Here is a 14,794-nt window from a genome sequence, read left to right on the forward strand (position 1 = left end):
AATAAGATGTTTGGGATTGCTTTTGATGTGAGAGAGAAAAGTTAATAAGTTACCCTTTTATAACTTATTAACTTAATGAAAATTTATAAGAAGGTAAAATAAGGAATCCCAAACACCCACTTAGTTAGATTTTCTGTTAGTACTGTGAAAATGGACATTTGGAGTTTTTATTGCTGCCTTGCTGTTCCATTTGGGCCCTAAATTGGTGACTTGTTGCTTAATGAGATGAAATAAAATTTAATTAGAGAAAACCCAATAGACTAAAAACACAATCAGACTAAAAATACAATGAACAAAACTTAGTTATTATCATTTTGTTTTTGAACCACAATTGTATTTGTGGTTTCCTTAAGGTTTGAGTTTTTTTACCAATCATTGTGTTTTTTAACCATAGTTGTATTCTGTGACACCCTTGTGTTACTTTTTATCCGATTCATTGTGTTTAAAAAACACAATATTTGCTAAACACAATGTAAAAAAATATCATGTTAAAACATAAGAAAATAACTCATTTCTCAATTATTAAACGCAATGATAGAACTTTATTGGAAAAATGCTATAAAACAACACAACGCTAAAAACACAATAGAATAACATATTTGTAAATAAAAAAAAAGAAAAGAAAAACACATTTGTAAAAAACACAATGAAAAACACTACATTTAAACACAATGTAAAAAAAACACTTACTTAAAACACAATTTGGTATAACATAATTTATAAAACACAATATGTAAAACACAATAACCAAAATATATAGCACAATGTATAAAAAAACCCACTATTTTTTATTTTATTTTTCTATAACAATATGGTACTCATATTAAAAATAAAAAGCACTCGTTATTAAGGTGATTTTTTTTAAAACAAAAGATGTCGTATGAAAAAGTTTTGGACGTTTTAAAACAATGGGAGAATTAACATGTGCTTTGCATGTGGGTAGAAAATGTCAACAATTATGTGTTCTTTTTTTGCCCTTCCCTTTATTTTATACCTAATTTTTCCCCAAACTAGTCTCAATCTTTCAAATTCAAAATTAATGGTCTAGATTGCTTCTTATCTTTCCTACAAAGATAATACTTCTTATTTTAACTTGACCCTTAGTTTCAGTACCGTAATGAACGTAATAAGAACCAACCCGAATTCCAATTTTGTTTTCGCTTTTATCCTTTTGTTTTAATTTCGGTACCGTAACAACGTGACGCTGACGTGACGGTGACCTGCTAAATTTGCGTAGACTCATCGTCTCAACGCCCAGCCAGATCGAAAATGCTTGGGTTCTACCAACTCCCGTGTTTTGGTGACTCACGCCACCCCATTGGCACACCTCAGTTGTTATATTGTTTTTCTCTTATTTTTGGTTTTAGTTCCGATACCATAACGTACATAACCAAAACTGACCAAATTCGCGTCGACTTACCGTCTCAAAACAGGGACCGACAACACTTGAGTTTTATTACCGCCTGGATTTTGCCAACATTCCCCGGCGCAACACGCCGGGTAATAAACACTAGTTAATGATATATGGAAAATTTGAGACGAGCAGAGCCTTGTTGAGCCTGGGGATTATATAATTTCTGGCTTGTATAGGACCCCATACCACAACTTACTTATACGACTCGTATATGGGTTATACGCCACATATAGAGACAAAACTAGACACACGCCGACACAAACTGTCACAATTCTGGACCTATATGACTCTTATAGCTCCTATACGGTATAGGTTTTCATGGTGCTCGAATAACCAATATGATGTGTACATAATGCATCCCTTGTTTAAATCAGGAATCCATTGCACGGTGTTGGAAGCCATGATCTCATCATAAATATCCTGCTAGCCATGATAGTGACAATTTGGACACTACAAAATTTAATTGTTATAATTAATGTTAGTCTTATTTATTTATTTTATTATTACTTGTTCAATTGTGAAATCTTGAAAATTTACTACTAACAAATACAATCATAAACTAAATCCTATCATTTGTTGTCTTTAGATAATGACAAAGAGAGACACTCAAGTTGCCATCACAGTAGGAGGTGACTATGCAGTAGAGGCACCCCAAAAAAAACACCCTAAAAGAAACAAAAATAAAGAAAAAGAAACCAATAACAACGACGCTATCCATTGCACTTAACCATCCAATGACTGTGAAGAAACTGAAACTGAAACAAATGAAATCGAAAAGAGGATAGAAGCTGGCATCGAAAAAGCAATACCAAATAATCATTAAACATCTTTAAAAAAAAGGAAGAAAATTTAAACCCAACTGAAGGGAATGACACCTCCAAAAGCAAAAACAAGTACTTGGAAAATAACACCCGTCGTTCTACCAACCATTATTCATATCACAACCACAATCGTGATAATGATTATCAAGAAAAAAAGCGTGAATATAGCTACAAGACTTTTATGTCTTGTCAACCTGCAAAGTTCTATGGTCACGAAGGAGCTACTGAAGCACTAAGATGGTTGGAAGAAATTGAACCGATGTTAGACATCAGTGATTGTGCAGAGATGGATAAATTGAGATTTGTTGTTCAATCGTTCAAGTCAGAGGCGTTATCATGTTGGAAGATAGTTGTTGAAACCACGGGCAAAGAAGTAGTGTATAAGATAGTTGGTATACTTGTTGAAACCAATGTTGGATCTTCGGTTGCCCAGAATATAAGAAATTGAGATAAAGATTGAGAATAAAAACAATTGAATTGCAAAAGGGTATGTGTTTCCATTTATTTGACGAGTATATAAACATATCGAATAGACACCAATTGAACGATGCATCAGTTCTGTACATACCGATTCAACCTAATTACAAGTTTGTCCTTCTAATTTACATATTTGATAAATACTATCTAAACAAATTTTGACATTTTGTCATATCTAACCCTAAACTTTATATGTGAGGGATTAATGTCTACTGTCTAACATCTTCAATGTTGAACTCTTACACATATGACAAGTGAGAATATGTGCCACTTTTTTTTACCATGAGTTTTGCTTCCAATGCGTAACATGCTTTTTCATTCTCACAATCTATAAAAATCAACAAATATGTTATTATATTTGGATAAATAAGTTCAAGATGTTATATAACAAAGTATTTTGAGTCATTTACCTTGTTTTTACTGAAGGAGCTGCCGCATATTACTTATTCATGGAAGTCCATGTCTTTTCCAACAAAACAGAAACAAGCAACTCAACATAACTTATCAAACAAACGAATCAAGATACCCGTACATATGTCGTTTGTTGAACTTTAGCAAGCTGGGATAATTTTGGTCCGACACTCCAATGTAAAGCGTTTCATCATCTGGACTGAGTGAAACCCCAGCTATTTCCCCATTAACGTGAACAAAATCCGCAGCTTCTGCAACCACCAAAACTTGCCCGTCTGATGAAAAGCGAAGTGATCGAACCGCAGCCATGTTGCTTTTAAGATCTGAGACCGGCTTTGATACACTTCTTATATCCCATACCCTACAAGTCTTGTCTTGGTTGTCTGTAGCAAAGATTTTGCCATCTGGGTGCCATGCAGATGCAAATTTTGCATTAGTTTAAGTTGCAAAATGTGACGTATAAAACTCGAAAAATATAGAACCCTCCAAAAGCGTAAAACCGACAGAAACTCAAGAAGGTAGATTGGTTTTCAATATATATTAACTTTAAATTTTGCAACAGATCTTGTATGTGTATTTAGGCTAGGGTAGTAATCGAGCCGAGCCGAACTTAAAACTGTTGGCTCGAGCTCGGCTCGTTTACTTTATCGAGCTAAAAAATTAAACTCGAGCTCGTCGAGTCGAACTTGTTAGTTTATTTATTTATTTTTCAGCAATTTTCTAGATATTGATATATATAACACAAATTTAACAACAATTTTCATAAAATTTATAAACTAAAGAATTCGTAACATTATATTTTTTAATTTTGTTCATTTGTATAATGTTTTAAATATCAAGTGACACTATATATGTAATAATAATAATAATAATAATATATTACTATTATTATTATTATTATTATTATTAAAATTTAGGGCTAACTTGAGCCGAGTTAACGAGTCGAACCACGAATCAAGCCAACCCTGCTCGAGCCTGACTCATTTAGAAATAGAGCCTAGACAAGCCAGTTCATCTAAATTTGATCTTTTTTCGAGCAAGCCACAAACTTTTTAAATAACCACAATTTAGGCCAAGCAATTAACAATTGCCAACATAGTTTGAATGGTTTTTAGACTTTACCTTTTTGAGAATAGAGTTTGTAAATGCTATGACCAATCAACATGCTATATGATGAGTGAACAACACCAAATTATCCTGAAATTCATCAAAAATTTTGAACAAGTCAAATAAGGAATCAAAAAATATCTGCTACAAAATTTCTTTTATATACATTAGTGTTAACAAAACAGGTTAAATCATAATAGAGTTTACATCAAGACAGAGGGCAAACGGGCAACAAGTTGCGTCGTAAGCTCTTTTTGGATAACAAATCCAATCTTTTAAACACTAAATCGATAGATCTTGGAATCATAACATTATTATGCATGACCCGTTGGACTCGGCTAAGTAGCCCCACAGCTTCAGGTGCGAGAAAACAAAAAGTGTCAAATACAAAATTTATTTCATTTGTTTGGTGTATATTATTTTTGATTGTCAGATTGGACCAATCTGAGTTAATACGTTACATTAACACCAACAAAGTATATGCATATAAGTTCATACAATTACAAAAACCAAAAATTGTAAAACGATACATTTGAAAACCATCTTTGATTTTGATATATATAAAGAAACATTGTGAGGCAAATCAGAGATGAAAAAATAAAATAAAAGTGCTTACATCGCCTCTAAAAAAGGGATGTCGTCTTTGGATCTGGATGTAATGGATGCGAGATGCAACGGCGATAAAATTACTATGGTGGACTCGATTTAGGTTCGTTTAAATAGAGTATACGGGGGTTACCCTAATTCAATTTGCAACAAACACCCTAAACATTTTAAAAGCTTCTATTACAACCCAACTAGAATAGGAAAAACACATTTTGATATGTGATGATGCAAATTATATTCTAATTCTTATAATAATCTCATTCTTAAAATCTAATTATATTCTCTTTGTTAATTTCGTATTCACCCAATTAAATTTCATAATATTTTGTTATAACATGTGGCACAATTTATACATTATTTTAGTACAAATATTCCATTCTTGTAACTCACTTTTGTAATAAACTATTTTATATTATATACTAGTTTTATAGCCCATGTCACACACGAGATAATTCAAATTATAAAATTACAAGTAAAGCAAATAACTACATAGTGTATATGAAAAAATATATTACATCTATGCTTGTATATGTACTATGTGTACATAAATTGATTTTATTTATATCACAAAATGATTTTTTAAATAAACTTAATAAAAAAATACCCGTGAAAAAACGTATCCGAGAATGCTTATTTCTATTGAAAATTTCATTCTCAGTGTGTCATATATGTATAATTGAAAGAATTTTGGTTATGAACCAATTTCGAAAATAAGATTTCTCATACGGTAGTAGTTCTAACCACCCAGCCTAAATACATAATAAGTGTTACCTTTATTAATGTATTTATCAATTTACCACCAATATAAGGAAAGGAGAACATTAAATTGTAACGACGAATGTTTTTTAAGAACTATGTTTTTCTGAGTTAAACGATGAAAAATATTTTGATAAGTTTCAGGGGGCTTCTCGACTTTGTCATAATGACAACATAAAAAATAGCATGTTAACCTATTCAATTTTGTGAATATTTTGCTTCATTTGAGCATAATTTTGCATGGCATGCTTCCCATACAACGTTCTGATCACCATTAAAAGAAAAGTTAATGCTGACAGAAATATTTCAAATTTGATAAAAGTTAGAAACATTGATAGGCATGGGGGTGACATGTCGAAAGTGTTCACAATCTTTTTCTTAAATTTTAATAGTCGAGGGGGGGGGGGGGGGGTTGTCAATTTGCCAAACCTAAACCTTTTGATTATTTCAAAAAATGCCCTTAAAAATAAATTTGAAACCCGAATCATGTTCAAATTCTAAGTTTCATCTTTTTGACATTTTCAAGTCAACACTTTGAACTCATAAAAAATTTGACGATAAATCTATTTGTATTCTCAAACTTTTAAAAATACTCAAATTTTCATTTTTGACCCGTAACAATTTTTGACTTAAATGGAGTTAACTTGTACCAAATAATCTATTTACCAACTTTTGACCCATAAAATCAAATTTAAGTTCCACAAAAAACCCGAAACAATCCATGATAAAAAAAAATTAAAAAATTAAGTATGATAAACTTTTGTATGTCTGAAAGTGATTCGTATATATTATCCTTACATTTTAATACACACACACACACACACACACACACATATATATATATATATAGTTTACTAAATTAACCGAAAAAGTAAATGGATAGATTTAAAGCATATATTTATAATTTATAAATTTATATGACAATTTACAATAATAATAAGATACATGGATTGATTTTTAAAAAAATTGATCGCCATTTAAACATATATTTATAATTTAATGATTAAAAAACTACTTTGTAAAATGAAAGTGTATTCGAGTTTTATTTTTTTTTATAATCTTCTACAATATACACAGTACAATATGTGAATGATAGATTTGAAATTATATTTTTTTTCAATCTTAGAGAAACATGATTTGTTATTGATTTTTGAAATTCATTAAGATTTTTGAAATATATAGCAAAATAATATGTAAATATTTATATTTATAAAAATATATATATAATATAAATAGAGTGTAAAAGAAAAGTGAACAATTATTGATTTATTACATATATTAGGATATCTTAATTTTGGAAGGAAAAAAATTATAAGAATTAACTAAAAAATGACAAGTATCCATAATTATTTTATTTTATTAGAATATGTAGATATAGATGCAGATATATATTTCAAAAGACAACTTTCTTAAGTTGCACCTATTGTACCTTCTGTTTATTTTGTTGTACACTCCCTTTTACAATTTTTGAGCTTTATCTATTGTACCTTCTGTTTATTTTGTTGTGCACATCACTTTGCAACGTTCTAAATGTTTTAACCGCTACACGTGTCATGACACCTGCCTATTTTCATAACTGCTGTCTTATTTTCTCTACATGGTATTACACTATGGTTTCTAGGTCTTCTCATAATTACCACCACCAGATTATTCCCGGTGACGAACGACCGCACCACCGCCGGTCCTCATCTTCGCTCTCAATGTATGGAATCAGAAAAAGACATCTCCGTCGGCCACGAACCACCGTCACAGGTTGCTTTCTCTCTATTGCTTGAGAAATCACCAGCCACCGGTGGTGTATCGTCGTGGCGGAAGTATGACGGTGATGTTGTGGCTCCGATTTCGTCTATTACGGCTCCGATTCTGCTGTTTCCGGGTTTGATTTTGTAAACCATAGGCAACGGCCGTGTCGGTGACCGGAGACTTTTGGTTTAGGCGGCGGCGGGCTGGTTGTCTCATGTTACCATCTGTGTTTTTGTTGCTTTGTTGTCTGTGTTTTGATGATGTTGATGACATTGTTTTTGTGCTCATAAGTTGCTCGATGAAATGCCTATACTCATAAATTAAGTTCTTTTATCTACTTTAGATGAAGATTATGGCCTCCGTTTGGCCACCGTTGAAGCAATGACGGTCTGATGAGTTTGTGATAAGATGTACACTACCAGAAAGCGGTGGGGGAGGTGATTGACCTACTGCTACCGTGTTTTGTTAAGATTCCTTCGTTGGCGGTGGTGCTACAATCTACTGTTGCAGGAATCTGTTTCAAAACAATAGGTAGCGGTGGTGTTGTCGTAGTGCGTTTTTAGATATCATACCTTTTTTCAGGGTGGTAAAATGTAGCACACCTGTCTTTCTTTGTGGTAAAGTTCATCATCTGTTTAGTTGTTGTCCTGCAATGGTGCGTGTGTATTACCCGTCGATGATGATGGTGGTGGTGGTGGACCGCTATTTGGCATGGCAACTTCGGTTGCAGCCGTAACGGCATGAGTCGTGCTTTATTAGTGATGGGCTGATGGCAATGACAAACTATCTATATATTAGAACTTAGAAGACAACTTTCTTGAGCTTTATCTGTTGTACCCTTTGCTTATTTTGTTGTACACTTTTGATGGTGCGTGTGAATTACCCGACGATGATGATGACCCACTACTTGGCATGGCAACTTTGGTTGTAGCTATAGCGGCACTGAGCTGTGCTTTGTTAGTGATGGGCTAATGGCAATGACAAACGATGTATCTAAGCCTCTTTGTTTCGTAAAGACTATGATGACATGTTTCGATATTTTTTTCAAAGTTTGATTACATATTTGTTTTTTGCATTTGCGTTTTCACTAGCGTTGGGTAAACAGGTCTGCAGGGAATCAAGTGACCATAGTTGCTTGTCAATAGTGTTCAGTTGATGAACATGTTAAACTTTTAATCTACCAACAGCAAGAAATCTCTTGGAGTTACCTAATGGCCAAATCAGTTAGCACAATCTGTATAAATCCCTAATGTCATTTCTCTCTTATTTTTAAAGAAATAGTGTGATTACAATGGCCACTGATGGAGTTTAGTAAGAAAATTGATTTTAGTTTTGTTTAACAGGTTTTGGTTAAATCAGATTTAAATTATTTTGTCCAACCATTTTTCTTTCTATGTGGCGCTTTCAAGTAAATTTTTTCTTCATGGCGCATCAGGTATGACACATAACCTGAAACCGACCATTCATAACCTGAAACCGACCATTCATAAGTGAGTGGGTCAAAATTACCCCTTCAGAATTAGTGTTTCATCTAGCACTACTAGATGAATTATGGTAGCCTAAAAACTTAATATAACTTCTACTTTAACAAGAAGTCTATTGGTCTTAAAACTAGTTATGCACTAAAATAAAATAAGTTGTACTCCTTGGTGAAACGTGCTTGTACTTCTCGATTTTTGCTATGAATTCGATAGATAATGTGTTATTTGATAAATATGTAGTTATTAGAAAAGAAACGGTGGATTCTAGTTGTTGGGAAAACAATGATTTAAACTATAATCAACCTTAATGTTTGATAATAACATAAAATAGTACCAGTTCATCATTGATACTATATGTCACATACATGTCCTTTAACACTTAATCAAGACTATACAAGACTCAAGATCAAAGATTAGAGAAATTTTAAAGTCCAAATCTACAAAGTGTTAAATCAAGATCTCTACATCAATATGAGGATGAAGAAATCACAAGATTAATCCATTGAAGATTAATTAATAACTTAGTCAAGTTAGGTTGTTAATTTTTATAAACTTAGGATAAGTTTATAAAAATATATCTAAACAAAATTGTTTAAAATATATATAGTATTTCAATTTCAAATATTATTGGAAATACTTATTCCTCTTTGTGTATATCTTTTATTCAAATAATGCAATGAACAACCAACCTCACCAAATGGGCAAGTCAAACTCTTAGAAGGTGGGTTGAAGCATGAGATGAAGTTTATAAAGTATGTTTAACCAAATGGGTTAAATACTTGGATTGTGTTGTGTGGAGAAGTGAGAAGTGATAGGGATGGCTTCTCACAAGTGTTGGTAAACCATATAAGCAAAAATTGAAGATAATAACAACACACAACGGCCACATTGCCAAACCCAATGTGAAGTGGACCGGGCATCAGGGCATGCATAGTCTTCGGAAGCAACCGTGGGATCGATTGACGGGTGCCCAGTCCATGTCCTTGCATCTCACATGCTTGGATATAAATAGAAGATTTACTCAAACTAAGCGTCACCCTTCGCTCTACAACATTTACACAAACATTTGAAGGATAATCTTTTCTATTATCCAAGTTTAGTCAAGCTTTAATTGTCAAGAGAGGAGATAAAAGTGTAGAGCAAAAAAGAAGAGTTTTTCAAAGCTACCAACCTATATATTTTGAGGGGTCAACACTAGAGGTTGTTTTTTTTTCCTGACAAGTGATCATTCATCATTTAGTTGATGATTTTTTTTTTTTTGGGGGGAGGGGGGGGGAACACTATCTTGATATAGTGTTGTTTTATATTGGGTTGGAAATTCTATCTTGATATAGAGTTAATTAGTCGTAAGGAGAAGACTCACTATCTTGACATAGTGCGATTAAGAAGAATCGTAAAGCTAAGAACTTGGTGTGCTTGGTGTAAAAGGTGATCACCTCTTTGACGAGCGAGACGGTTGTATAGTTGATCCTACCATTTAGGTTGACGATTGGGGAGAAATTCTCGATCGATGGATCGGGGAGAGGACGTAGAGTGAATTAGTTAACATTCACTTGAACCCTATAAATATGGTTGTGTCATTGCTAACCCTAAAACTCTTTACTTATTTGTGTTTATTTTGGTAAGTTGTTAAAATAAAAAAATTTAACAAGTCATTAGCTTACTACAATTATTTTGTTTGAAGAGTATTTGCAGAGGCGGATATACCATATATTCAGGGGTAACCTAGGTTACCCCTCAACTTTCGTTGCGTAGTACAAAATTTTATTTACTTTTTAGGGTTTTATATATTTGGATACCCCTGAGCTAACATTGTATAAAGAGAGAAGGTGAGAAATTTTTTTCTTGCGATGCATAGTTGCAGGTTTAGCCTAGTAGGAAGAAGATGATAATGAAGAAGATGGTTTTTTTATTATTATTTTAAGTTCTTCCAGGTAAATAGAAAAGTAAAAACTGCAAGTATTACCACTTTTGTCATTTTCTTTGATTTTTTATTAAATTAAAAACATAAAATATTTTGGATTTCTTTTTATTATGTATTTAAAGATTTATTAGTATATTTAATTTAGTTGATTATATTTGCTTTAATTTTTACTTTATTGTTTTATTAATATATATTGTTAGTAAAAATGTTATCACAATGTAATATAAATAAATATATTATGCTATTGTTAGTAAAAATTTTTGTTTTAGCTATACTTTGACACATATTTTTTGTTATTCTCTTATAATTTTAAAATATAGTGGCTTCTATACTTTGAAATATGTTACAATATGCTTATTTTTATCTACGTATCAATATAAAGTTTATTCAAAAAAATCCACTTGACATAAATTTTATTCAAAACGAGTTGGGCCAAACATGATGTTGTAAACAACAAGAGTCATTAAACGTTAAACCCAATTAAAAATTCAGGAAATAAAAAAAAGTAGGGGCCCACTGTTCCACATACTCGTATAGGGCCTGATGATTTTTTTAATTTTTATAGATGATCTTGTATAAACGTACGGTAAAAAAAATTAGGTTACCCCTAAATATTTTTTTCTATATCCGTCACTGGGTATTTGGATGCTTGTATAAATGGATTCAACAATTTTAAATCACAATGTTAATAAAGATAAATGAAAATGGGTAGATTAGCAACTTTCAATTACGGAAAGACATATATGCAATGAAATTGAAAATTTTGCCGAGTGAACACGCAATTTAAGTATTTTACAACGGGATACTTGCAATTAACCCTTTACTTTGCGAGTGTTTGTATGAACTTATGACTGTTTATTTTCTTTTTAAAAACCAAAAGCTGTTTGGTAAACAGGAATTGATGTGTGTTGAAAAGTTTTAAAATAGAGTTTTCCCAAATTGTTTTTGCTAAGCAAATAAAAACTTTAAGAAGCTCACCCAAACACCCCCTTTATTTGGTTTTATTTAGAGGTGGCAATTTTGACCCCAAAACATTTCAAATGTTACGTTTGGGGTGTTTTGAAAATTATATAAGTTAATTTGTGTAAGATATTTTAACTAAAATGTCAACATGGGTCACTTGAAATTTCACATTTTTATTTTCGGGTCAAATGGGTCGACAAATTTAAAGAAATGGGTCGTTGCGAGTTAGCGTCCGAAGAAAATGTGGCATGCTCGAGTCAGAACGGGTTTCGGAGTGACACAGATTTTCACACGAGACAGTTTTCGTCACAAGACAGGCTGTGGATTGAACAGATTCCGTTCAGGTTTTGGCTCGGATCGGGTTTCGAGCCGACACAAATTTCACACGAGACATGTTCGGTTCAGTTTTTGTTTTTTTTTGTTTCATTTTCGTCGATTTTTTCGGTTTCAGTTCATTTCTTGGGTTTTTTTTAACAAGAACAACGGATTAAACATTTTAGTTTTTTACTTTTTTTATTTTTATTTATATTTTGAGATAAGATGTTTTTATTGCTTTTTTTAAATGTTTTTTTGAGAGATTTTTATCTTAATAAAAACCCCTAAAAAATTCATAAAAGATGATAACAAAATATAAATAAAACAAAAACTAAAACGTTTCCTCTGTTGTCCACGTCAAAAAAAAATCGAGCCGAAACCTGTTCCGATCGGACTAGGACTTGTTCCGACCAAACCAAAATAACAACTTTTTTAATTGACCTGCTCCAACCCTTACCTGTTTCGTCAATAAGCCGTTTCACCCAACCCAATCCATTTGACACCCCTAGTTTTACTAATTATTATATACTTTGATCCCAGTTTTATTGCACTTGCTTTCTAGACACATCACATGAAGCATGTTTTGCACTCATATAAGCCTTATACATAGTGACACTGATTTTCTAGAAACATAAACAAAACGCTCTTTACTAAAAATGAAATTAGTATGATAAAAAAAGGAATACTCCTAATAGCTGTCACACGAACTAGTCCCAGTTACCCAAGTGCCACAACACGCCGATCAAATGTTTAAAGTCCTTTTGCTTTGCGCTCTTTGATATTATGATCCTTAAGTTTTGTTAATGAATCCGGATTGACACCTAAATAGATGAAAAAAAAAATGTTTTGACAAATTTGGAATTTATAACAAATTAATCGATAACATAAACAACAAAATAAGCAAGTGATCACACATATAGATGTTACTTTCTTGAAGTAATTGAAGCAAATGCATGTATTTATGCAAAAGAATGATAAAACGATTTAAAAATAGAATGACATAAACAATTCGTAATTAGTTTAATGTATAAATTTTAATATAAAATACTATGCGACAAACATTTTGGTTTATTGTTAAGTTAATACATATTTAGAACTATATATGTCAACCAACTCAATTTGATAAAACATATGATGTCCTCAAACAAACTTTTTTTAACACGTTGATAGAAATGCTATATATATAGTAATAAATTATGTTTCTATGTCATTCAACACGACGTGCATGTATCTCATAAACATATCCCTTGCAAAATGCTAATAATCTTACTAATATATTAAAGCAAGATGATTCTCTTCACATGTCCTTATTCTAGCCTATTCATATAGGATTCCATGTAATCACATTTCCATATCAATAATTTCCACATATTCACAATTATTTTTAATCCACTAAATTAAAATAAGCATTCCAATTTAATTCAATTAATTATACAATTAAATCTATTTATTCAAATTAATACAATTAACTCCATAATTAAGTCTATTTATTCCAATTAATAACCACCTTGTCAATGATTTAACTTACTCTCGAGGAAAGAAGAAGAGCAGGTGAATGGTGATCAAACCGAATGTTCTTTAAGTTTTATTTATTTATTAAGAAATGACATGAAAAATGCTATAAAAATATAGATGTCTCTGAAAATTATTTATAAAAAACACTCTAAATGAAAAAAGAAAAAAAACGTTCTTTAGAACAATTAGGAACATTTAAAAAAATTAAATAAAGCTGTTTACAAAGAGATTTTCGAAAACTTAATGTGATGCAGTTTAAAGTTGGTATGTATTTGTAAACTTAGTTTTCAATTAATATTACAAAATTTTTTACTAATATGTGTTTTTTATTTTTTTCAGGTCGAATGGTTCATTTATGTTATATTATTTCTTATTCATTGCATTGTTTATTTATAAAGTATTTTCTTTTTATGTTATAGATATAGTTTAACATCTTTTGTAACATCTGAGGGTAAAAAACTTATGTCAAATATTTGTGTTGACTGAATGCGTAGTTTATATTTTATATTGTTTGTTGATATGTTTTCCACCCATGTGTAACATGGGTTATTATCCTAGTTATAAAGTATGTCAGTTTCTAAGTAATCATAATTTAAAAGGAATGATTAATTTATATTACTAAATAAAAGAAACAAAACGTCATCTTCATTCAAACCCCATAACCGATCCTAAACTTAATAACCAAAATTAATTTTTTTTCGTGCCATACTATTGGGGGAAAAAAATAAACTTAGAGCTTTGATTCGTAATAAAGAGACAAGTAAATGTGTTGGTTTAAATACCATGACCGATGCAGGATTTGAATAACAGCGGCGAGGGGGTGGGAGATACAAGTCAGAAAACGGTTGGATGAAGGGAAGCATATGCCAATTGGGGTGCGTTCGAAAAAGAGGCTAAGTCGGTATTTAAAAGGGTCTAAAGAAAACATATATTTTAAGGCCAATAATAACAATTATTAATTAGTTTCATAAGATAGTCAAAACTTTTTATGATGAACAAACAATTTAGTTTATTCCAATTTAAATTTAAATGAATGTAGTAATTAATCGACACATTGGATATCTTAACCCTAGCCCCTTTCATCCATCTCGTCACCCCTACCCTCCACCTCCGGTGCGCCGCCGCCGCCACCTGCCTCCTCCACCTCCAGTGCGCCACCGCCTGCCTCTCCACCTCCGGTGCGCCGTCGCCACCTGCATCCTCCACCTCCGGCGACCTCCAGCCGCCGATCCCCTACAGTCGGCGCTCACCTCCAGCCACC

Source organism: Bidens hawaiensis, unplaced genomic scaffold (assembly GCF_021521415.1).
Source record: "Bidens hawaiensis isolate Kalapana, Puna unplaced genomic scaffold, B.hawaiensis_p1.1 tig00014981_1, whole genome shotgun sequence".
Taxonomy (NCBI): domain Eukaryota; kingdom Viridiplantae; phylum Streptophyta; class Magnoliopsida; order Asterales; family Asteraceae; genus Bidens; species Bidens hawaiensis.